This window comes from Carettochelys insculpta, chromosome 14 (assembly GCF_033958435.1).
Source record: "Carettochelys insculpta isolate YL-2023 chromosome 14, ASM3395843v1, whole genome shotgun sequence".
In the NCBI taxonomy this organism is placed as follows: domain Eukaryota; kingdom Metazoa; phylum Chordata; order Testudines; family Carettochelyidae; genus Carettochelys; species Carettochelys insculpta.
Genome location: NC_134150.1, coordinates 43,736,168 through 43,755,109, shown reverse-complemented (window position 1 = coordinate 43,755,109; position 18,942 = coordinate 43,736,168). Strand labels below are relative to the sequence as shown.

General features: G+C 44.5%; 1 long non-coding RNA gene across 2 annotated transcripts in view; it reads right to left on the bottom strand.

Moving 5' to 3' along the window:
* The window catches only part of LOC142020861 (uncharacterized), a 475,618-nt gene extending 456,884 nt beyond the window's left edge, over positions 1-18,734 (bottom strand). For both annotated transcript variants that reach the window (XR_012647524.1, XR_012647525.1), the window contains exon 1: positions 18,478-18,734. This is a non-coding gene — a long non-coding RNA (uncharacterized LOC142020861). The remainder of the gene's footprint in view (positions 1-18,477) is intronic.
* Positions 18,735-18,942: the final 208 nt, after the last annotated feature.

Genomic DNA, 18,942 nt, shown 5'->3' with positions numbered 1-18,942 from the left:
GTTCCTGCTGCCATTACTTTGGCATTGGTGGCAGTGGCTGGAGCTCCAGACCCCTATGAATTGCCACACCAGAGACACTGTGGTCAGTTGAGGGGGGGTATGGGGGGAGCCAGCACTGCAGTCCAGGCAACGCTGAGGACTAAATGCCCTAGGTCTCACCCCTTCTGCCCTTGGCCCTGCCCCTTCTGGGGCACAGAGCCAGGCCCCTCCCACCTTCCTCCAAGGTCCGCTGTGGCTCTCAGCACTGCTGCTAAATACCACTCTGTGTTTCAGATTCCCATGTTAGTTGTTGCTATTAGTTGTTGCTCCAGCACTGGACTCGGGTTCAGCTCCACGACCAGATGCTGTAATTCAGTGTTTCTCAACCAGGGATATGAGTATCCTTGAGGGTACACCAAGGTCTTCCAGGGAGTACAGCAACTCATCCAGATATGTGACTAGTTTTACAACAGGCTACATTAAGAACACTAGTAAAGTCAGTACAGTCTTAAAGTTCATTCAGACAGTGACTTGTTTCTACTGCTTCATATACCTTACGCTGAAATGTAAGTACAATGTTTCTATTCCAATTCATCTATTTGATAGTAAGATGGTAGAAAATCAGCAAGTTTTCAGCATTAGTCCTCCTTGATATTTTTGCATGGTTTTGTAAGTAAGTAATTTTTAAGTGATGTGTAACTTGGTGGTAAGCAAAACAAATATGACTCCTGAAAAGGGTACAGTAATCTGGAAAGGCTGAATGGCACTTTTTTCAAGACCTCAGATTACCTTGGGATTGTGTTTCTCAACTGTAGACGTACGCAAGAGAAGTCTGGGGGTACTTATATATATATATATATTTTTTTTTTTTTTAAAGGAGTACTTTATAAAAAAAGGTAAAGAAACGCTGCTATATTTGATGCTTATATCTCAGACTCAGCCGGCTCCTAAACAGAGTTGCCTTCCTCAAATGACTCCACCCAGACACCCTAAGTATCAAACAAATGATATGATGCCATATGGGGGTAACAGGAAAGGCAGATCCAAGCCACCACCACAGAGATCCTGGCCACAGTAACCAGAGCCTCCTTACCAATATCATTCTCAAACCTGGGTATCCTATGCAGAATATACCAATCCAAGGCATCTGGGTCCAATAGCCCAGGTTACCTTAGTGCCAGAGACAGTCTTTGATCACAAGTCATATTAAAGGTCTCTGTGATAGGGCTGAATCACAGAAATCCCATTAGAGTTGTCCCCTGATGTGCTGGTCATGCCACTGATGACTACCTTCCTGCCCTGTAGGGCTCTGTACCACTCTGTCCTGCTGGGCCAGATCCTCTGGTCTTCCCCAGACAAGGCACAGAATTGGGGTTACCGCCCCAACCCTGCAGAGCAGCACAGACACTGAACCAGTTCAGCTCTGGCAGGACTCAGTTCTAAGGGCTTAGTAGCGAGGAAACCAACCCCAAATAAATCTGTCTTACTCGGTGTAAAAGTTTTGCACAGAAAAACCTTATGAGGATCTTCACCCACTTTATCAATGACAGAGAAATATGCACAGCGATCATTTCTCCCATCCCCAGGTAACAACTGTTTACATTGGGCTTGTGAATAAACATGTCTTTATTAAGTATAAAAAGCAGGATTTAAGAGATTACAAGTGAAACCACCTTGGGCTTAAGGGACAACTAACACTATTCACAGGTTGTTGACTCGATCACTGAGCCATTCAGGTTCTGGGGCATTAGTTCAGTACTTGCTCTCTTTAGCACACTTAGAATTATAAACAGATCCAGATGTCATATGTCTAACTTCACATACAAGCATGACACATGCACAAAAATAGGACACACAGATTCAGCAGATGGTAACTAAAAATGAATACATTACATGACCTGTTTTGCATAAAACATCTTTGAGTTATGCATATTCATAAGCCAATTTTAATAAGGCATCACAGGGCCCTTTACAGTCTCCTCTGGACCATTTCCAGCAACAAGTCACGGCACTAGAAAGTGGCTCCTCTTCAGATGAGACCACGTGTAGCTGCAGCATCATTTCCTTCTGAGGGTGCATTACAACATGATAAGCTAATGGCTAGAATGTCATCAACTTTAAAGTTATAATCAGTAGCTTTGGAAGAAGCCACACTTCTGTAATGTCTCATTGCCTGTATTAGAGGTATCTGGCAACCAGCAAAATTCTTCTGGACCAATCAATTGTCACATGAACCAATTTCAGAAAAAGCTGACAAGCTGTATCAGAGCCTCCTGCTTCCATGTACAGCCTGTGCCTACCTCTCCTGTTGTATCAGCAACAGTTGTAAGGTCTAGGTGAGGTCTTCAGTATTCTAGGACTTATTGCAATGGGGAAGAGGTTGGATTCTCTAGAGAGAAATCGTTCTCTTTGGTTTTCATAAGTATGTTTCCATATCAAGCGGCCATGGCAAGTGATCATTTTCACTTGCAAGAGATCTCAGTCTTCACCAAGAACCTTCCAGAGGATCAGGAAGATTTATAGGTCTTATCAAAGAAAGCCAAAATGTGGCTAAGCGTGGCTTCATGATATCATTTCATCTCTCTGATGACTACACAGGCAGGATCCCTGTGTCAGCATGCATGGCTACAATCATCTTCTCTTCCCATGGGAATGAAATCTAAAAGAGAGCATCTACCCTTTGAAAGGGAGGGACTATTTGTGCAAAAACTTATGAGGTATTGGAAAAGATGAAGGAGGCAGTCTCCACTGCCACATCTGTGAGACACTGCTTCCTTATCAAAGGAAAGCACCTCTCTGTGTGTTCAGGTATCTCAGGCAAAGTTTCTTCCTCCTGGATTTTATACTCTTGGATGGCCACACTATCTGCAGCAACATCAACCAAAAATGTCCTCTCAACTACAAGAGAGGAAGAAATCCTAACAGCCCAGAGGAGGACAGAAAACTCTGCAGACACATCTTAGCTGTGTCTACACGTGCACGCTACTTCGAAGTAGCGGCACTAACTTCGAAATAGCGCCCGTCGCGGCTACATGCATCGGGCGCTATTTCGAAGTTAACTTCGACGTTAGGCGGTGAGACGTTGAAGTCGCTAACCTCATGAGGGGATCGGAATAGCGCCCTACTTCGATGTTCAACGTCGAAGTAGGGACCGTGTAGACGATCCGCGTCCCGCAACGTCGAAATTGCCGGGTCCTCCATGGCGGCCATCAGCTGGGGGGGTTAAAGATGCTCTCTCTCCAGCCCCTGCGGGGCTCTATGGTCACCGTGGGCAGCAGCCCTTAGCCCAGGGCTTCTGGCTGCTGCTGCCGCAGCTGGGGATCCATGCTGCATGCACAGGGTCTGCAACCAGTTGTTGGCTCTGTGGATCTTGTGTTGTTTAGTGCAACTGTGTCTGGGAGGGGCCCGTTAAGGGAGCGGCTTGCTGTTGAGTCCGCCCTGTGACCCTGTCTGCAGCTGTGCCTGGCACCCTTATTTCGATGTGTGCTACTTTGGCGTGTAGACGTACCCTCGCAGCGCCTATTTCGATGTGGTGCTGCGCAATGTCGAAGTTGAACATCGACGTTGCCAGCCCTGGAGGACGTGTAGACGTTATTCCTATTTCGATGTTGGCTTCACGTGTAGACGTAGCCCTTCTCTGCCTAACATCAGGCTGCAGGTTTTGATAGGAACACAGAGTTTTGAACCAATATCTGAAATGCTATCCAGAGTTTTGGAGACCGTCCATGACACTTCTATGGTGCATGGGCAGCTGTCACCTTAGACAAATGGGTTTTAAATACTGGAAGGGAAGGCTATACTAGCCACTTCCATGCAACTCCCCTCCCCTCTCGTCCCTTTTCCAGGACCTTTCCCACAAGAGGACAAGCAGGAGCTACAGGGTAATGGTTAACTACAGAAAGAAGAAACTATTTCCTGTTGTGCTGACTGCGCCCCACAACGCAACCTTTCTGCTCCCTCCCCAACAGCCGTAGCTGGCATGGGGTGGGGAGTGTGCTGGGGTTGGGACCTGGAGCTGGGAACAAAGCCACAGTAGGGGCCAGAAGCTGGGGGTGCGGCCTGGGGTGAGGTCTGGCCACATGGTGCTCCCTCCCAGGCCCCCATAGGGGTTGGCCTGGGCCCTGTCCCCCCACACTCCCCCCCCCCCGAACATTCCCAGGTATATCTGAAGAGGCCCAGAGTCCTGGATCATTTAAATCACTGACAGAGCACCACAGTGTGCTCCAGGCAGCACTGCGGGCTGGAGTCGGGGTGCCGTGTTCCAGGCAGTACTGAGAGCTGCCCCACCCCTTCTACAAAAGGCCCCTCCCCTCCAAGCATGAAGCAGCCTCCCCTCCTCTCCCCTGTTGGCTCTGCTGCAGCTGAGCTCAGCTAAGCAAGTCACAAGGTGAGAGGCAAAATCCTGTCGTGAATCAAACACCAGCAGAAGACATACAGCATAGCAGAATTAAACTGACAAAAGGCTTATGGTGGGTGCCTCAAGAATACTTAGTAGGTTCCATAATCGTTAATAGGAAACACTTGGAAATGAGAATGAATAATGAGGTAGCAAAATTAATTGTTAGCAAAGTTAGCAAAATAATAACAAAGTTAATTGTATTAATCATGGCAACATAGGGCTGTAAGAAATTCCAGAGAACTGTCCAAATGAAGGGAACAAGTCCAGAGGGCAAGGAAAGGACATGAAGAGATCATTTGTTCAAAGCGCCTTTCTTCCCACCCCACTAATCCCCCCCATCAGATCAACCCATAGAAAGATCTGTGGGCAACTGAAACTTTAGAATTATCCCAAACGGAAGCTATGAATGTAACAAGGGAGGCACTTACACTTAGACACAACTAGTTCCCAGCCTTATCTAGCCACCAAAAATTGTGACAGATTTCTCCTTGGGGAAACGGGACAAGTCTGAGATTAGGAGGGATTCTAGTGGTAGGCGGACTGCAGTTCCTTCCTCCACGGATAGCCAGACTGGCGACCCTGGAGCTTGGGGGGGGTCCACCATTGTGTCTCTTGGCTCAGTGCTGAGGATACACTATAAAGCCTCTGGCTGGGAAGAGCAAAGCTTGGTGATCTGATAGACAGCTGCTTTTTTTTGTTGTTTTCTCCAGAGGATAGCCTGGGCACATGACCCAGCCACCACAAGAAGGTCTTACAAATGCTGTTAATTCTGCCGAAAACCAGGATGGATAATATGAACTGGCAAGGAGCTAAGGGAAGAGTGAAATCTTGGGAAGCTGTTCAGCTTTCCCATCTTAACCACTCCAAAGGGCTAGAGGGGCAGCCTGCCATTTATGTAACTCCAAAACTGCAGGTCACGAGCACCAAACTGAAGGGGACAATTTCTTTTATATTTCAGAGAAAGAGAACTCCCAAGTCCCTGATTTCAATCTGCTGGGGGTGGAAACATTTTTAAAGGGGCAATGCTCTGTATCCCTCAAGACATACTGAGCCTCCACCATGTGGCCACTTAATTTTGCCCCGTTGAATTTTCCCAAACAATTCACCAATTTGTAATTTGCTGGGAATAGTTTGTAGAGGGCTGGGGATGAATAAAATAGGTAAGCATATCTTCATTTCTTGAGAGTCTGTTTGCATACCCTGGATCCCCTTGTGTGCTCTAAATTGCAGTGCCAGTGGCTGTAAGCAGGGACAGCCCCATCCAGGTCCACAGTGAAGACTGAAAGGAGGGGAGACATGGTCATTGATTACAATATAAGAGCTAAGACTGGAGCACAAATCCAGAAAATGACAGAGGGACTAACTCCAAGTTTTCGTAGGATGAGGAACAAAGGCCTCCAATTAAGCCAACAAAGACCATGTCTGGTGGCCAAATAGCTCAATAAATTTTTAAGGGGATTAGAGTAGGGCACACATTGCTAAGCAGATGTGTGTTGTCCAGCTCAAAGCTCTGTTATATAAAACCCACCTGGCCCATGTGCTCCTCATTGTTTTTTTCTAATCACCCAACTAGAATTTTAGACAATACTTTAATGTTCCAGTTGATTAAGGATATTGGTCAATAATAAGTGGGTTCGTGGGCATCTCTGTCAGTCTTAAGCTTGGTTGAGATTGAATCTTCATTCACAGAAGAGGGGAGCAAAGTACTAAAAGCCTCAGAGTACACTTACACAATTTGGGAGCCAGGATATCTTGCAGAGGTGGAAAAAGTACCCACAAAGTTACTTAACTAAAAGTGCACCTGCTTTCACTTCTGGATACTGAGATTGGATAAACTCCAAGGAGTCATCAACCAAGCAGAGAATCTATCGCTCCTTGAATTTTTCTGTTAAAAATTTAGCAGCTCAGACTGCCTGGCTTTCCTTTTATGGGAGGAATAGAATATTATCCTGCTCCTTCATATGCCTTGGAAATGTCCCACAAGATTTCCCAGAAGATCAAGAGGTAGTAACTGGTCTCAAAGAAAAAAATGTTATTGCTTCGTCCATAAACTTTTTAAGTTGTGCTAAGTAGTAAAGAGTTTAAATTCCACCTTCTGGTCATCCCTGCTTCTTCAGGAGATGAGCCCTGCAACACCACAGGTGTATGATCACAATCCTTGTTATTAAATTTTCAATAACCGAGGTCACCAAGCTATTTTATACCAAAAATAATGGATTCATGAGGATGTGGGATGCGTGAGTGTGGAAGAAAATGCGTAGTCATGCCCTCTAAGGCCAGGTCTACACTACAGGGTAATGCTGAAGTGAGGTCATAGCTTCATGAATGGCACAGCTGGAGTCAATGTGCCTTAGGCTGAGTTACCACAACCTGGGGGTTGACAGGAGAAACTCTCCTGTCAACTCCTCTTACGTTTCTTGTTCCAGAGTACTGGAGTCAACAGAAGCATGATCAGCCATTGATACAGACCCACTAAAATCAGCCCCCCAGGGATCGATCTCTGCAGCGATCTCCTCTGAAGTGTAGAACAAGCCCTGAGGTACTGTGACCTCCACTTGTCCTTCAAGCTCAATTCCACCATCTGGGCAATAATGCTCTTCCCTGCAGAGGACCATGAGTGCTGGGATCTGCTCCTTCTCCCCAAACCCAGGTCTAACACTCCATTCAAGCCCTCCTCTACACTCAAACATTTTAGGGAGGAGTCACTTAATCTAGAAAATAATTTGATTGAGAAAGGAGTCACCTTTATTGGCACAGAGCTTAATAAAAACGTAAAAAACATCAGCAACACTAATTTTAACAATGCAGTTATCAGCAAATAGGATTTGTGTTCCATTTTTTTGCTGAATGGTACTGACACATTGTCATCTCAGCATAATAATTTTTAAAAATGCCACCAGCAACCCAATCTTTCCAGACTCAGTGAGGTGAGTTTCCTAGAGGAATAGTCTATCACCTTACATCATTAAGTGAGACTATTTTTTTTCCTTTATAGATGTTCCATTCCTTTTATATTCCAAGCAACACATGTAAGTAGGTTAACTACAGGTACTCACAAGGGGCAGCATCGCAGCGTGCACCTTATGCCAGTTTCATGAAGACCCTGGAGTTTGGGTGGGGTAAGGATTCCAGGATGAAGGGTGTCTCAGGAGCAGAGGGAGAAGAGAAGACGGACTAGTGAGAGGTTAAGTGCTAAGTGGATAAGAAAGTTGAGATGAGGTGGGCTGTAAGAAAAGACAAATGGTGTTTGCTACTAACAGGTCCAAGTCAGAGTTGGAGGACTATAGTGAAAAGGTTAGAAATGGGCAGTCAGAACAAAAGGACCCCCTCTGCTCTAAGTCAAATACAGAGCAAATGAATAGTCCCTACCCCCCACATTACATAAGGTGGGGGATAAGGATGGTGAACATCCCTGCCTACATTTTAAATAAAACGTCTGGGTTAACATGCACCTACATGCACTGAAGATTAGGGTGCTGCAAATGATATCCTTGGAGGGATCTTCAGGGAAAAATACTAGGGCTGGGAAACAAGAACAAAAAACTCCACCACCTCCTAGCAACACCTGGTTCCACAATATCCGTGTAAGGCCCTCTGATGGCCAGCCACTCAACAGCACATAAGAACTGAAGTACAGCCTTCACCTTCTGGCGTCCCACCCAATATTACCATTTTAAAAAAAATCCGTTGCTGTACTTAAAACCATTTTGAGCAAGGTATTGAGACAGCAACCCTCCCCTAATCCTCTGAAGTATAACACCAATCCAACAGAACTCTATAACAATTATGAGAAAGGGACTGAGGAGACCCAGAACAATAGCTGATCAACCCCAGGTGATTTGGTAAATCAGTCACCCCCCATTGCCCCGTAAGAGGGCTGCTGCAATGTGCGGGTTCAAATATGAGGGTCTGTTGTGGCTGGCTTTACATAGAGGGAAGATGGAAGATATGGGGTGTGCAGAGCTGAGCTGAGTGTTTCTCCAGATCACTTTACCTCTGGTGACAACCCAGCAACACAGCTGCTGAACAGCAGCTCTATATCCCTTGGCACTGTCAATTTCTCTGTTTTATTATAGGAGACAGCGCCAGTTTCTGCTTCCCACAACTTGGAGAACATAAGCGCCATGACTTTCTGTCACAGCACCTCCTGCTGGTCACACAGGAATTAGCTCTTCCAGCCTCCTGAGCACCCTCTGCTGGTCAGTACCTCACCCAGAGTTACCTGCTTGCTTTCCATCTCATATCAGGACCCGCACCCCTCCCAGAATGAAGTGCCCTCCCTCAGGCTATTGCCCTGGTGCTTGTCCCCTGTCTCAGGGATCCACCCCTTCCCGAGAACCCCAAACCTGGATACCCACCATGCCTCAGTCACCCACTGCCAGTCTTTATCCAGGCCCTTACTGAAATGGCTACTCATCATTGGCAAGGGGTTGGACCTGCTGTCTCCCTGCAGTCCTAGTACCCTGAGGCTTTGTCTCAGGGCCTGCAGTCTGGGAGCTTGCCTGGCCAAAGCTCCCCAGCTCTGCTCTGTTAGGAAGCCTCTGTCACTTCCTTACCAGTTAGGTCCCTCCTGCTCCATTGTAAAAATGCTCTCTCTTCCTCCTCTCAAGGAGCCCTCAATTTATACAGCCCCAGCTTGGCCCTAGTTAGCCGCAGCCCTGCTTGGCAACTAATTGCCCCAGCACTGGCTCTTTCAACTTCAGCCCTCTCTCAGGAATGAATTTAATATTTTCTCCTGCTGGAGCCTGGTAACCGCTCTGCTACAGAGAAGTTAAGGAGCTGGCTCTCCTGCTTGATCTTAAAAAAACAAGCTGGGAAGGTTATAAACTAGGTCAGTCCTTTCTTGTAGGACAGTTCTTTGTCATACTGAACAAGGCCCTTTTTCCAACAGCATCCCACTGTTGTCAGAAAAAATTGTTACGTGATGCCTACTGCAGCTCAAGTTTTCTGTCCCTGGGATCACTGAAGGATGTGTTCTTTCATTGTATAGTTTAGGAATCAGAATATAAATACCCTCATTTTGGGGGCAAAGGAGAGGTGGGATCTATGTCTAGTTCAGCATCAGGTGAAAGGAAAGGATTTCAGGTAGGGTCTTAGACACACATTCTACAGGCCTTCCCTTTTCCAGTGCTTCAGGAATACCGGCCTTCAACTCCTTCTTCTGGGCCAGCATTCCAGATCACTGACTCTTTCTTGTAGCTTTTGGATCAGACTCAGTTACTGGCCTTTAGTGGTCCTAACAGAGCCCGTATTGTCTTCAAAAGTAGAAGCACTCTGATCCCAGCAGTAGCCCCTGCCACCTGACATGGGGTGCTGTGGCTGTGGCTTTCGTTTCAGGGATATCCTCTGATACTTTCCCAAACTGGATCTGCTCTTCCTAGATCTGCTTTAGCCTCTAGGAGCCTTCATGCAAGTGGTGTCGAGCTCTCCCGCCTCAGGTCGTCAGACCTTCTGCTTCTTTGTGATCTGTGGGGAGTTCAGGAAGGAGGGGAGGGTGGGCACAAAATCCACCCACCTGCTTCTCGCATGTTAAAGGGGAGGAGAAGTCACCCAGAGGCATGAACTGGGCCTCAGCGCAGCAGATGGTGACGGATTATTAGTGTAGCTAAGCAAGAGCTCCAGATCTACAGACAGAGCCATTTCCCCCCTTGCTGACTCAGCCCAGCAGCAGCCATTTTCTGTAACAATAACTCCCCATCTCTGTGTGCACCAGTGTACTCCCATTTTAAAGCTAACCGCACAGCACACACACACATCTATTACTGATTTACAAGTACACCCTGAAATGAAGACATTACAAGTGTGACAGTAAAAGATCATTTAAAGCAGTGGTTTTCACCTGGAGTCCCCAGACTAGCTCTATGATTTCCAAAGGCATTTGCACCTCTATCTGAAATTTCTTAGGGGATCACAAATTGAAAAAAAAAAAAAGTTGTACATCATTGATTTAAGGCCTGGTGCCTGGATACTTCAAGAAAGATTTTAAGATCTTTATCTTTCTGTATTTGTCTCATCTCACTGAGGCTCACAAGTGAAGCAGGTCTGGATCTGATTAGCACTTGGACATGTGGCTATTGAGAATACCAAATCCTCTAGGCTTGCTGCTTCCCTGCAATAGCAATGGGTTCTCTTAATTATTTTATATATTTGATGCCTTTGGCTGAACCCTCTGCTTGCAAGCTTCAAACAGGACAACCACTGACAAAGGGAAAAAAAGCAGGGTCTGCCTTAGCTCAGCAGGTAGCCACATTACTTTCAGATGCAAGAGTTCCTGGTTCAGATTTGTGCTGGAATGGATTCCTCAGAAATAAGGCTAATCTTTCATATAATGGTTACACTTGATTTTCTCCCTGGATCATGAATGCCACCTCTAGCTTTCTTATTGTATATTGTTAGGTGTTCTGCCTATAATCTAGATATATTAAATTAATTTTTAAGAAAGCTATATGGAAAACTATCAGCATTCAGAGACCCTTAAGGCTGAGTTATTACACACAAATGTAAAGGTCTTCTGAGTTACAGTTCCCATAGTTAACTTAATTCTGCTGCCCACTAGGACTGAGCACGACCAACTAACATGGTTGTAAAACATTCAATTTTGCTACACTAGCATTCAAAAACATTGTGAATTAAAAGCACTCAGATAACGTGTTTCAAACAGAACCTGTGCTCCGACTGTAAGTAAAAGTAGGAGGAAAAATAGCTCGGGGGGTTGGTGCTCATGGATGGCCCAGGAAACATTAGAACTGAAAGCAGCCCCAGCATTTAGATCATTGGATAAGCCAAAAGCTTGGCCTCACCATCACCTCATTAAGTGACCACATCCTAGCAACCTGGGCCTAGGGAAAAAGCCAACTGTGGTAACTGAGATAAGGCTTTCACTAATTGCTAGTTCTTATGTACCTTCAATGGACACATCTGAGAGGTCTGGGGGCTGGATCATTCAGTCCTGTGGGGCAATGCTTGTTATCCCTGAGAGAGGGAGGTACCAAATGGAAGGCTTCCCACCACCTGCCAAACTACCGCCCCAGCCCTGAGACTGCCCAAAACTCCATTCAGCTCCAGCCTTTCTCTCAACTTATGCTAGCCTGTTAGTGCCCTCTCGTGCCAGAAGGATCTGAAGCCGCTCACTTACTAAAGCAAGACCCTGGTGTTTACAACTGAAAAAGCTCTAATACGGCGGCGTCCAGTATGTTCACCACTCACCACACATGGCCAATAGGACACTACATTGTGGTAAATAAGGCTCTGGAGACACATGCGGATCTTTGAGCCTTTAAATGCAGCTCCTCCTGAGAGCCGCACACAGGGAGCGCCGTCTGCCCGCTGAGCGTGTGCGCCCCACCACTGGGTGGGAGAAGTGCATGGCAGCAGCAGTGGCTCCAGCAGTGGCCTTGGTGACAGTGGCTTCAGCCACAGCCCCAACAGCAGTCTTGGCCACAGCCCTGGCGGCAGTGGTGGCCCACAGACCGGTCAGCAACTCTGGTGAGCTGCCGGCATTAAATTAGTAGTGGAGGGCTGGGAGAGCTGGGGGTGGGGGGAACCTTGGAGTGCTTGGGGTCCAGGGGAAGGCATTTATGGGGAAGCTGGGAGTGCCTGACACTGGGGGAGGGCATTTAGTTAGAGAGGCAGGCTGGGGGAACCTGGCTGTGGGGGGTGGGGGAGGGCATTTATTGAGAGTGTGTGGGGGAGGAGGGCTGTGGCAAATATGGAAGGGTGACAATCACAAGTGTGGTGATCTTTGACTTCCTATTAGACTCTGCTGCTCTACTAAGTCCGTTGCAGCACATCACACAACCAATGCAAGACTGCACCCTACAATATCTGTCAAGCGATTAACAACAGCCATTTTATGGCCTAATCCACCAATGCATTGCTCAGTTTTACACTTCACAGGCTGCAGTGGACTTAGCCTAGTGTAAGGAATGTCTAAATTAGGCCATATGAATGCAACGATACTTTAAAATGTGCATTCAGGCGTTTGTACATCCACATTCAGCTATGCTGTAAGCTTCAACACCTCCAAGGTACAGGCAAGTTGGCTGACAAACACATAATGCCAACACTAAGAAGTATGGTTAAGTGGCATTTTTTAACCTTATGGTTGCTTACAGTGAATTAATATATAGTAAATTGCAGAACAGTACGTTTCTAAATAAACTGATATTTCGTCTATGTCATATAGCATCCAATACATGTACGAAAATGCACATAGTAGAGGCACACATAGCAAGTTAAAATTTGAATATTTCATTATTGCAAACATGAAAAAATCTTATCTGTTTTTATTGTGCCATTGGGAATTCATGAATTTGAAAATTACTTATAATTAACAAAATCCTCATTTGTACTTGTTACCTAGCTCTCTGTCACATTTACAAATAAAACATCACATGCTCCTCATCTAGCAACTTTCCCATTAGTTACAGTAAATATTCTTCAGTTTCGTTACCAATCAGCTCCCTATAGAGTTATGGGTTATAAGTTTAATCGTTTTCATTTCCATACACAGCTGAAGTGTATTAGAAAGAAAGAGTCACCAGTGCTCATTACACTTTACTGCATAACAAACACAGATGTCTGTTTTTCCAGACCCTCTTAACCTTGACCTATAAATGGAGGCTTTTGAAATAGCAGTGATAAAATGCAGGCTGAGTTCACTTGGTTAATATTTGAACTGTGAACAGCCTATCTTCAAACAGTTGATCATATATGGTCACAACCAAGAGGTAAGCTTTCATTTAGCTGCACGAAACATATGTTATGGCTGAACACAGGGATTGCACACTGGATCAGATCAATGGTCCAGAGAACCCAGAAGGTCATTGGCACTAGATGCTTCTGAGGAAGACACACAAAATCCTACAGGATGCCACACTCCAGAAGGCCCTAGGTGACATGCCTGTTCTCTCCTACAGACAACCTCCCAACCTCATGAGGATCCTCACTAACAGCCACAGTCTACACCCCAGGAACACCAGTCCTGGAACCTTTCCCTACAACAAAGCCCGCTGCCAGCTTTGTCTGCATATCTTCTCTGGAAATACCATCACTGGACCCAACCAGGTTACTCACAGAATCACGGGCACTTTCTCATGCTCCTCTACTAACATCATATATGCCATCATGTGCCAACAATGCCAGATGCTTTGTATATTGGACAGACTTCTAACTCCCTTAGACAAAGGGTCAATGGGCACAAAACAGACATCAAAACACTGCAGATCCACAAACCAGTTAGTCAACATTTTAATGGAATGGGGCATTCTGTCAATGACCTAAAGGTATGTGTCTTACTGAAGAGGAATTATCTCACCGTTCTGGAAAGGGAAGCAGCCGAGCTGGCTTTTATATTCAAATTCGGCACATTAACACATGGTTTAAATCGTGATGGGAACTTTCTGAGTCACTATAGGGGCTCGTCTGCATACTTGGCTCAATCTAATTCTTGACCTTCCCCCCCACCCCTCCACTCTCTGATTTGCTCACCTTGATTATCTTTTTCTGATTTGTCCCCCTTGCTTACTGTTTTTGGTTCTCTGTGCCTTAAATATTGAGTCTGTTCTGGTCTGGCTATGGTCTGAAGAAGTGGGTCTGTCCCACGAAAGCTCACCTAATAAACTATTTTGCTAGTCTTTAAAGTGCTACTTGACTGCTTTTTGTTTTGATAGTGTATAGACTAGCACGGCTTCCTCTCTGTTACTACACAAAATCCTGTAATGAACAACTGTTATAAATTGTCATAGGGAAAGTTTCTGCCCAATTTAAGGCACTTCATTCTTAACTTATGCCCTAAAGCAGGAGGAGTTATATCCCTTATAATTTTTATCCTGTTTGATGTATCTGGGAAGGTTCTAATTATTCATATAAAACTATCTAATTTTTTTTACTCTTGCTAAGCTCTTGACTTCAAAAATGCCCTGTGGCACCAAGTCCCAAAGGTTAATTGTGCATTGTCTAACATCTGTTTCCTTTTATCAGTTGTAAATATGTTGTCTTTGGATTATGAGGCCCATTAATTATATACTGTATATTATGGTAGTGCCTGGCACCCACTACCAGATTGGGCCTTAATGATGTCACGTGCTGTGTAAACACACTGTTACGGAGGAAGTCACCAGATGGCAATGTTACACAGTCATACAAGTTCTTTTTCTTAGCATGAGAGCAATATACTCACAGGGTAAGGGGATGGAGTAGTATTCGTTTTTCTGATGCAGATTTCTTAGGGTGAAAATGTTGCAAATAGCAAGAGAGACTGAACTGTCTTCATCCAACTAGAGTCAATTTTGGAGCAGAGACATTCCCACAAACTGGACAATGGTTTTGATGATAAAGTTTCAGAAAGGGGAGTGCCTATGAATTGTCTGTGACCACCTCTGTTTGGGGACTGATGTATAGAGAAATGAGCTGCACGAAGAAGATATGCAGACTCCAAATCACTGATTGCTTCTCCTGTGTGGACAGCATAAGTAGATGGGAGTTGTAAGATGTCTCCACCTAGATTCTCAAGTGATTGCAATCATGGTAAATATTAACAATATCTGCTGTTCCTATCCTCAGTAATATTTGTGCTTTATTTTCCACCTATTAACCTGAGGCTGTAATCTGTCTCTTGCAGCTGATGTTACTCCACATACATATTTCTTTTCTTCTTTTCTTTTCTTTCTTTGGTAAGTCTGTTCTGTTCCCCCTAAAAAGGAGCATGGAATAGGTCCGTAATATAACACTTACAATAAATCTGCACACAGTCACTTTGGAGATCTTACTGCAGGCCAGTATTTTCTTTTTATATAGTGAAATGCAAAAGGAATAGCATTGCAGGACAAAAAGCTAACAGAAGAGGCACCAGATATCTGTATGGCACTGAGTATCAGAGGGGTAGCTCTGTGTGTCTCTATCTGCAAAAACAATGAGAAGTCCTGTTGCACCTTATACACTAACTGATACATAGGAGCATTAGCTTTCATGGGCAAAGACCCACTTTGCATCTGATGAAGTGGGTCTTTGCCCATGAAAGCTAATGTTCCAATATATCTGTTAATCTCTGAGGTGCCACAGGACACTATTTCTATAGCACTGAGACTCCTTATGATTAGGGACAGAAATGAATGAGGGCATCAACAGCAGTCGCATCAGTATGATTGCACACACCAGTATCACTAGTGTGACCTTCTAACTGTACCTGTTGAAGCCACTACCTCATCAGCCTGCAGTATGAAGTATTATTGACTCTAGCCTGTATATGTAATGTGAGTTGAGGGGAAATTATGATAGTCCTTAAAAAGTAGGATTATAAGAGACGACGGTAGATTCCTCCAGTCCAGTCCCCAGAGGTGAGACAGGACTAAGAATTATCTGGGCCATCTGTGATAAGTGTATGACCAACCTGTCCTTAGAAACCTCCAATGACTGAGATGCCACAACCTCTTATGGGTATTTGTTGCTGTGCTTAACTACACTGACAGGAAGCTTTCCTAAAATCTAATCTAAATCTTCCTTGCTGCACTTTCACCCTCACGGGTTAGCAAGAACAATTTATCACCCTCCTCCCCTCAGTCTTCTCTTCTCCAGACTAAACAAGCCCATTTTTCCAATCTTCCCTCATAACTCATGCTTTTTTGTCCTTTACATCATTTTTGCTGCTGTCCACTGGACTCTCTCCAGTTTGTCCACATCTTTCCTGAAACGTGCCTAGAACTAAACCCCATATCTCAACTGAGGACTTAAACACAGAATAGAGTAGTAGAATTACCTCTTGCTTGCTTGCTTACAACATCTCTGCTAAAACCTCTCACAAGAAAGTTTGTGAGTTTCAGAGGTTTGGTTTGTTTCGGTCCATGTTGGGTTTTGGTTTGTTTTGGGGGCAGTAGCAGTATGTTACTGACCTGTATTTAACTTGTGATCCACTAGAACCCTCAGATCCTTTTCTGCACTACTCCTCACTAGGCAGTTATATCCTATTTTATAGTTATGAAATTGATTATTTCTTCCTAAGTGGAATACTTTGCATTTGTCCTTATGCAATTTCATCCCATTAAATTCAGGCCATCTCTCCAGTTAGTCAAGATAACTTTCATTTTTAATCCTGTCTGCCAATGTGTTTTCAAGCCCTCCTATCTTGGTGTCATCCACAAACCTTATAAAAGTACTCTCTGCACAATTATCCAGATCATAAAAGAAGACACTGAACAGACTGGAACCCAGGGCAGATTGCTGTGGGACCTCACTTGATATGCCCTTCCAGCACGATTGTGAGCCATTGATAACTACTCTGAGCACAGTCCTCCAACCACTTGTGCAAGCACCTTACAGTAGGTGTGTCAGAGGTGTTCAATATAAGATTACAGTGCCAATGTACCCCCCCAGCATAAATAAGACGCTTCCAGACTCCTCATATGAGCCACATTTAGTTGGATGCTGTTCAGTTGGTAGAAGTATTAGGCCTGCTATCTTGAAGCGGGCTACCTTATAGTGGGAGTCAGTGTAAAGGCATGGCATCAGAAGGGGTTCCTGCCTTCCCAATACCTCAAAACACCACTCCTTTCCCTCCTTTTGGTGGGATGAAGGGTGTTCGTTCTTCCCTAGTCATCTCCAAGACCCCAGAGATTCTTTGGGGAAGGTACCTGTACAGAAGGTACCCTTCTGACCTTCTGAAGGCTACTGTTTTTGGGGACCCTCATTCAGAGAAATACCCTGACCCTCACCTTTTGAAAATGCAGAGATCACATCTGAGTTGGCAGACATCTGACTCGGCAGACATCTGACTCAAGATGTGTGCAGATAGTTACCTCTGGTGAGGATAATAAGAGTACACATTTCACGTGGAAAAATAAGTATTGCAATTATATCAGCAGATTACTTCATATCATAGAATCATAGAACACTAGGACTGGAAGGGACTTCGAGAGGCCATCAAGTCCAGCCCCCTGCCCCAATGGCAGGACCAAGTACTATCTAAACCATCCCTGACAGACATCTATCTAACCTGTTCTTAAATATCTCCAGCGATGGAGATTCCACAACCTCCCTTGGCAATTTATTCCACTGTTTGACCACCCTGACAGTTAGGAACTTTTTCCTAATGTCCAACCTAAATCTCCCTTGCTGCAGTTTAAGCCCGTTGCCTCTTATTCTATCCTCAGAGTCCAAGAAGAACAAGTTTTTTCCTTCCTCCTTATGACTCCCTTTTAGATACCTGAAAACCGCTATCATGTCTCCCCTCAGTCTTCTCTTTTCCAAACTAAACAAGCCCAATTCTTTCAACCTTTTTTCATAGGTCACATTCTCTAGACCTTTAATCATTCTTGTCGCTCTTTTCTGGACCCTCTCTAGTTTCTCCACATCTTTTTTGAACTGCGGTGCCCAGAACTGGACACAATACTCCAGCTGAGGCCTAACTAGCACAGAGTAGAGCGTAAGAATGACTTCTCGTGTCTTGTTCATGCAAAAAAACATTTGTCCCTTCCCTTTTCTCCTTGCCCTTGCCATCCAGAATGTCTTGGCTCACTTAATGGTAGCTGAATACTTCCTTTACACACAATCTTACTTCATGAGTCCAGAGCTCTATTCAGTTGGTACTTCCCATCCTGCATTACAAACCAACGGGGGAAAAAAGGATTTTTCAAACAATGAATACAAATTATTGATGTCATATCTTTCTTCTTCTCCTTTTGCCAGGATTTTCAGTAAAGGTAAGTGTGATTATCTTCCTTGTAAATTAGCTATGAATTTTTTCCATCAAAACCTGGAGTGATTAATTTTTTAAATCTCCATCAAGGCACTGAAAGTGCAAAATGCTTTGGGCAAAAAAGGATAAAAAAATAAAGGAACAGATTTTAAAATATAAAGTATTATAAATGGTCCCCAAAGCCATGGGGTGTTCTCCTTTTATCATGCTTTTATTCTCAGGTTAGAAGGTTATTAACCTGTATCCTGGGGCGAAAGGATGCACATCAGTTACATCAATTGAACAGACAAATGAAACTAATTAAAAATTTAACACACACAACTATACCTACAACACAGGGCTTCTAATAGGAATTTCATCTAAGAAATGACAAGTGAAAATGCTCTCTCAATTTTTAATTGTGACTTACAGTGACAGAAGAAAAGTAGCTAGAGATATATAAACTAAAACAATCCATACGGTTGATTGCAATGAAGTCCTCCTTCAATCCATAGTTCTGCAAACATGACAGTAACAAATCCATTGTAATTGAATCTACTTGTCCAGAATTTAGCAGTTTGAGGATTACTCAAGAAAAGCAGGTTGAACAATACTGTTTTTCTCTGGAGTCTGTTACTATGACTGACTGTCCTCCACGCTGTCCGATTCACCCTGAGACACAGTGCAAGCTAGTGCAGAGAGCACAAGGCTAAGCGCCAGGAACACTGAGTTCTGTGCCTGTGTCTGACATCAGCAGGATACGCTGCACTGGGCAAGTAAAAATCTCTGTGCTTTAGTATCCCTCCATAAAATGAAGATAGTGCATTTCAACCTGCCTTACGAGCATCTTATGAAATATTAATTACTTCATTTCTATAGCACATTGAGTATACAG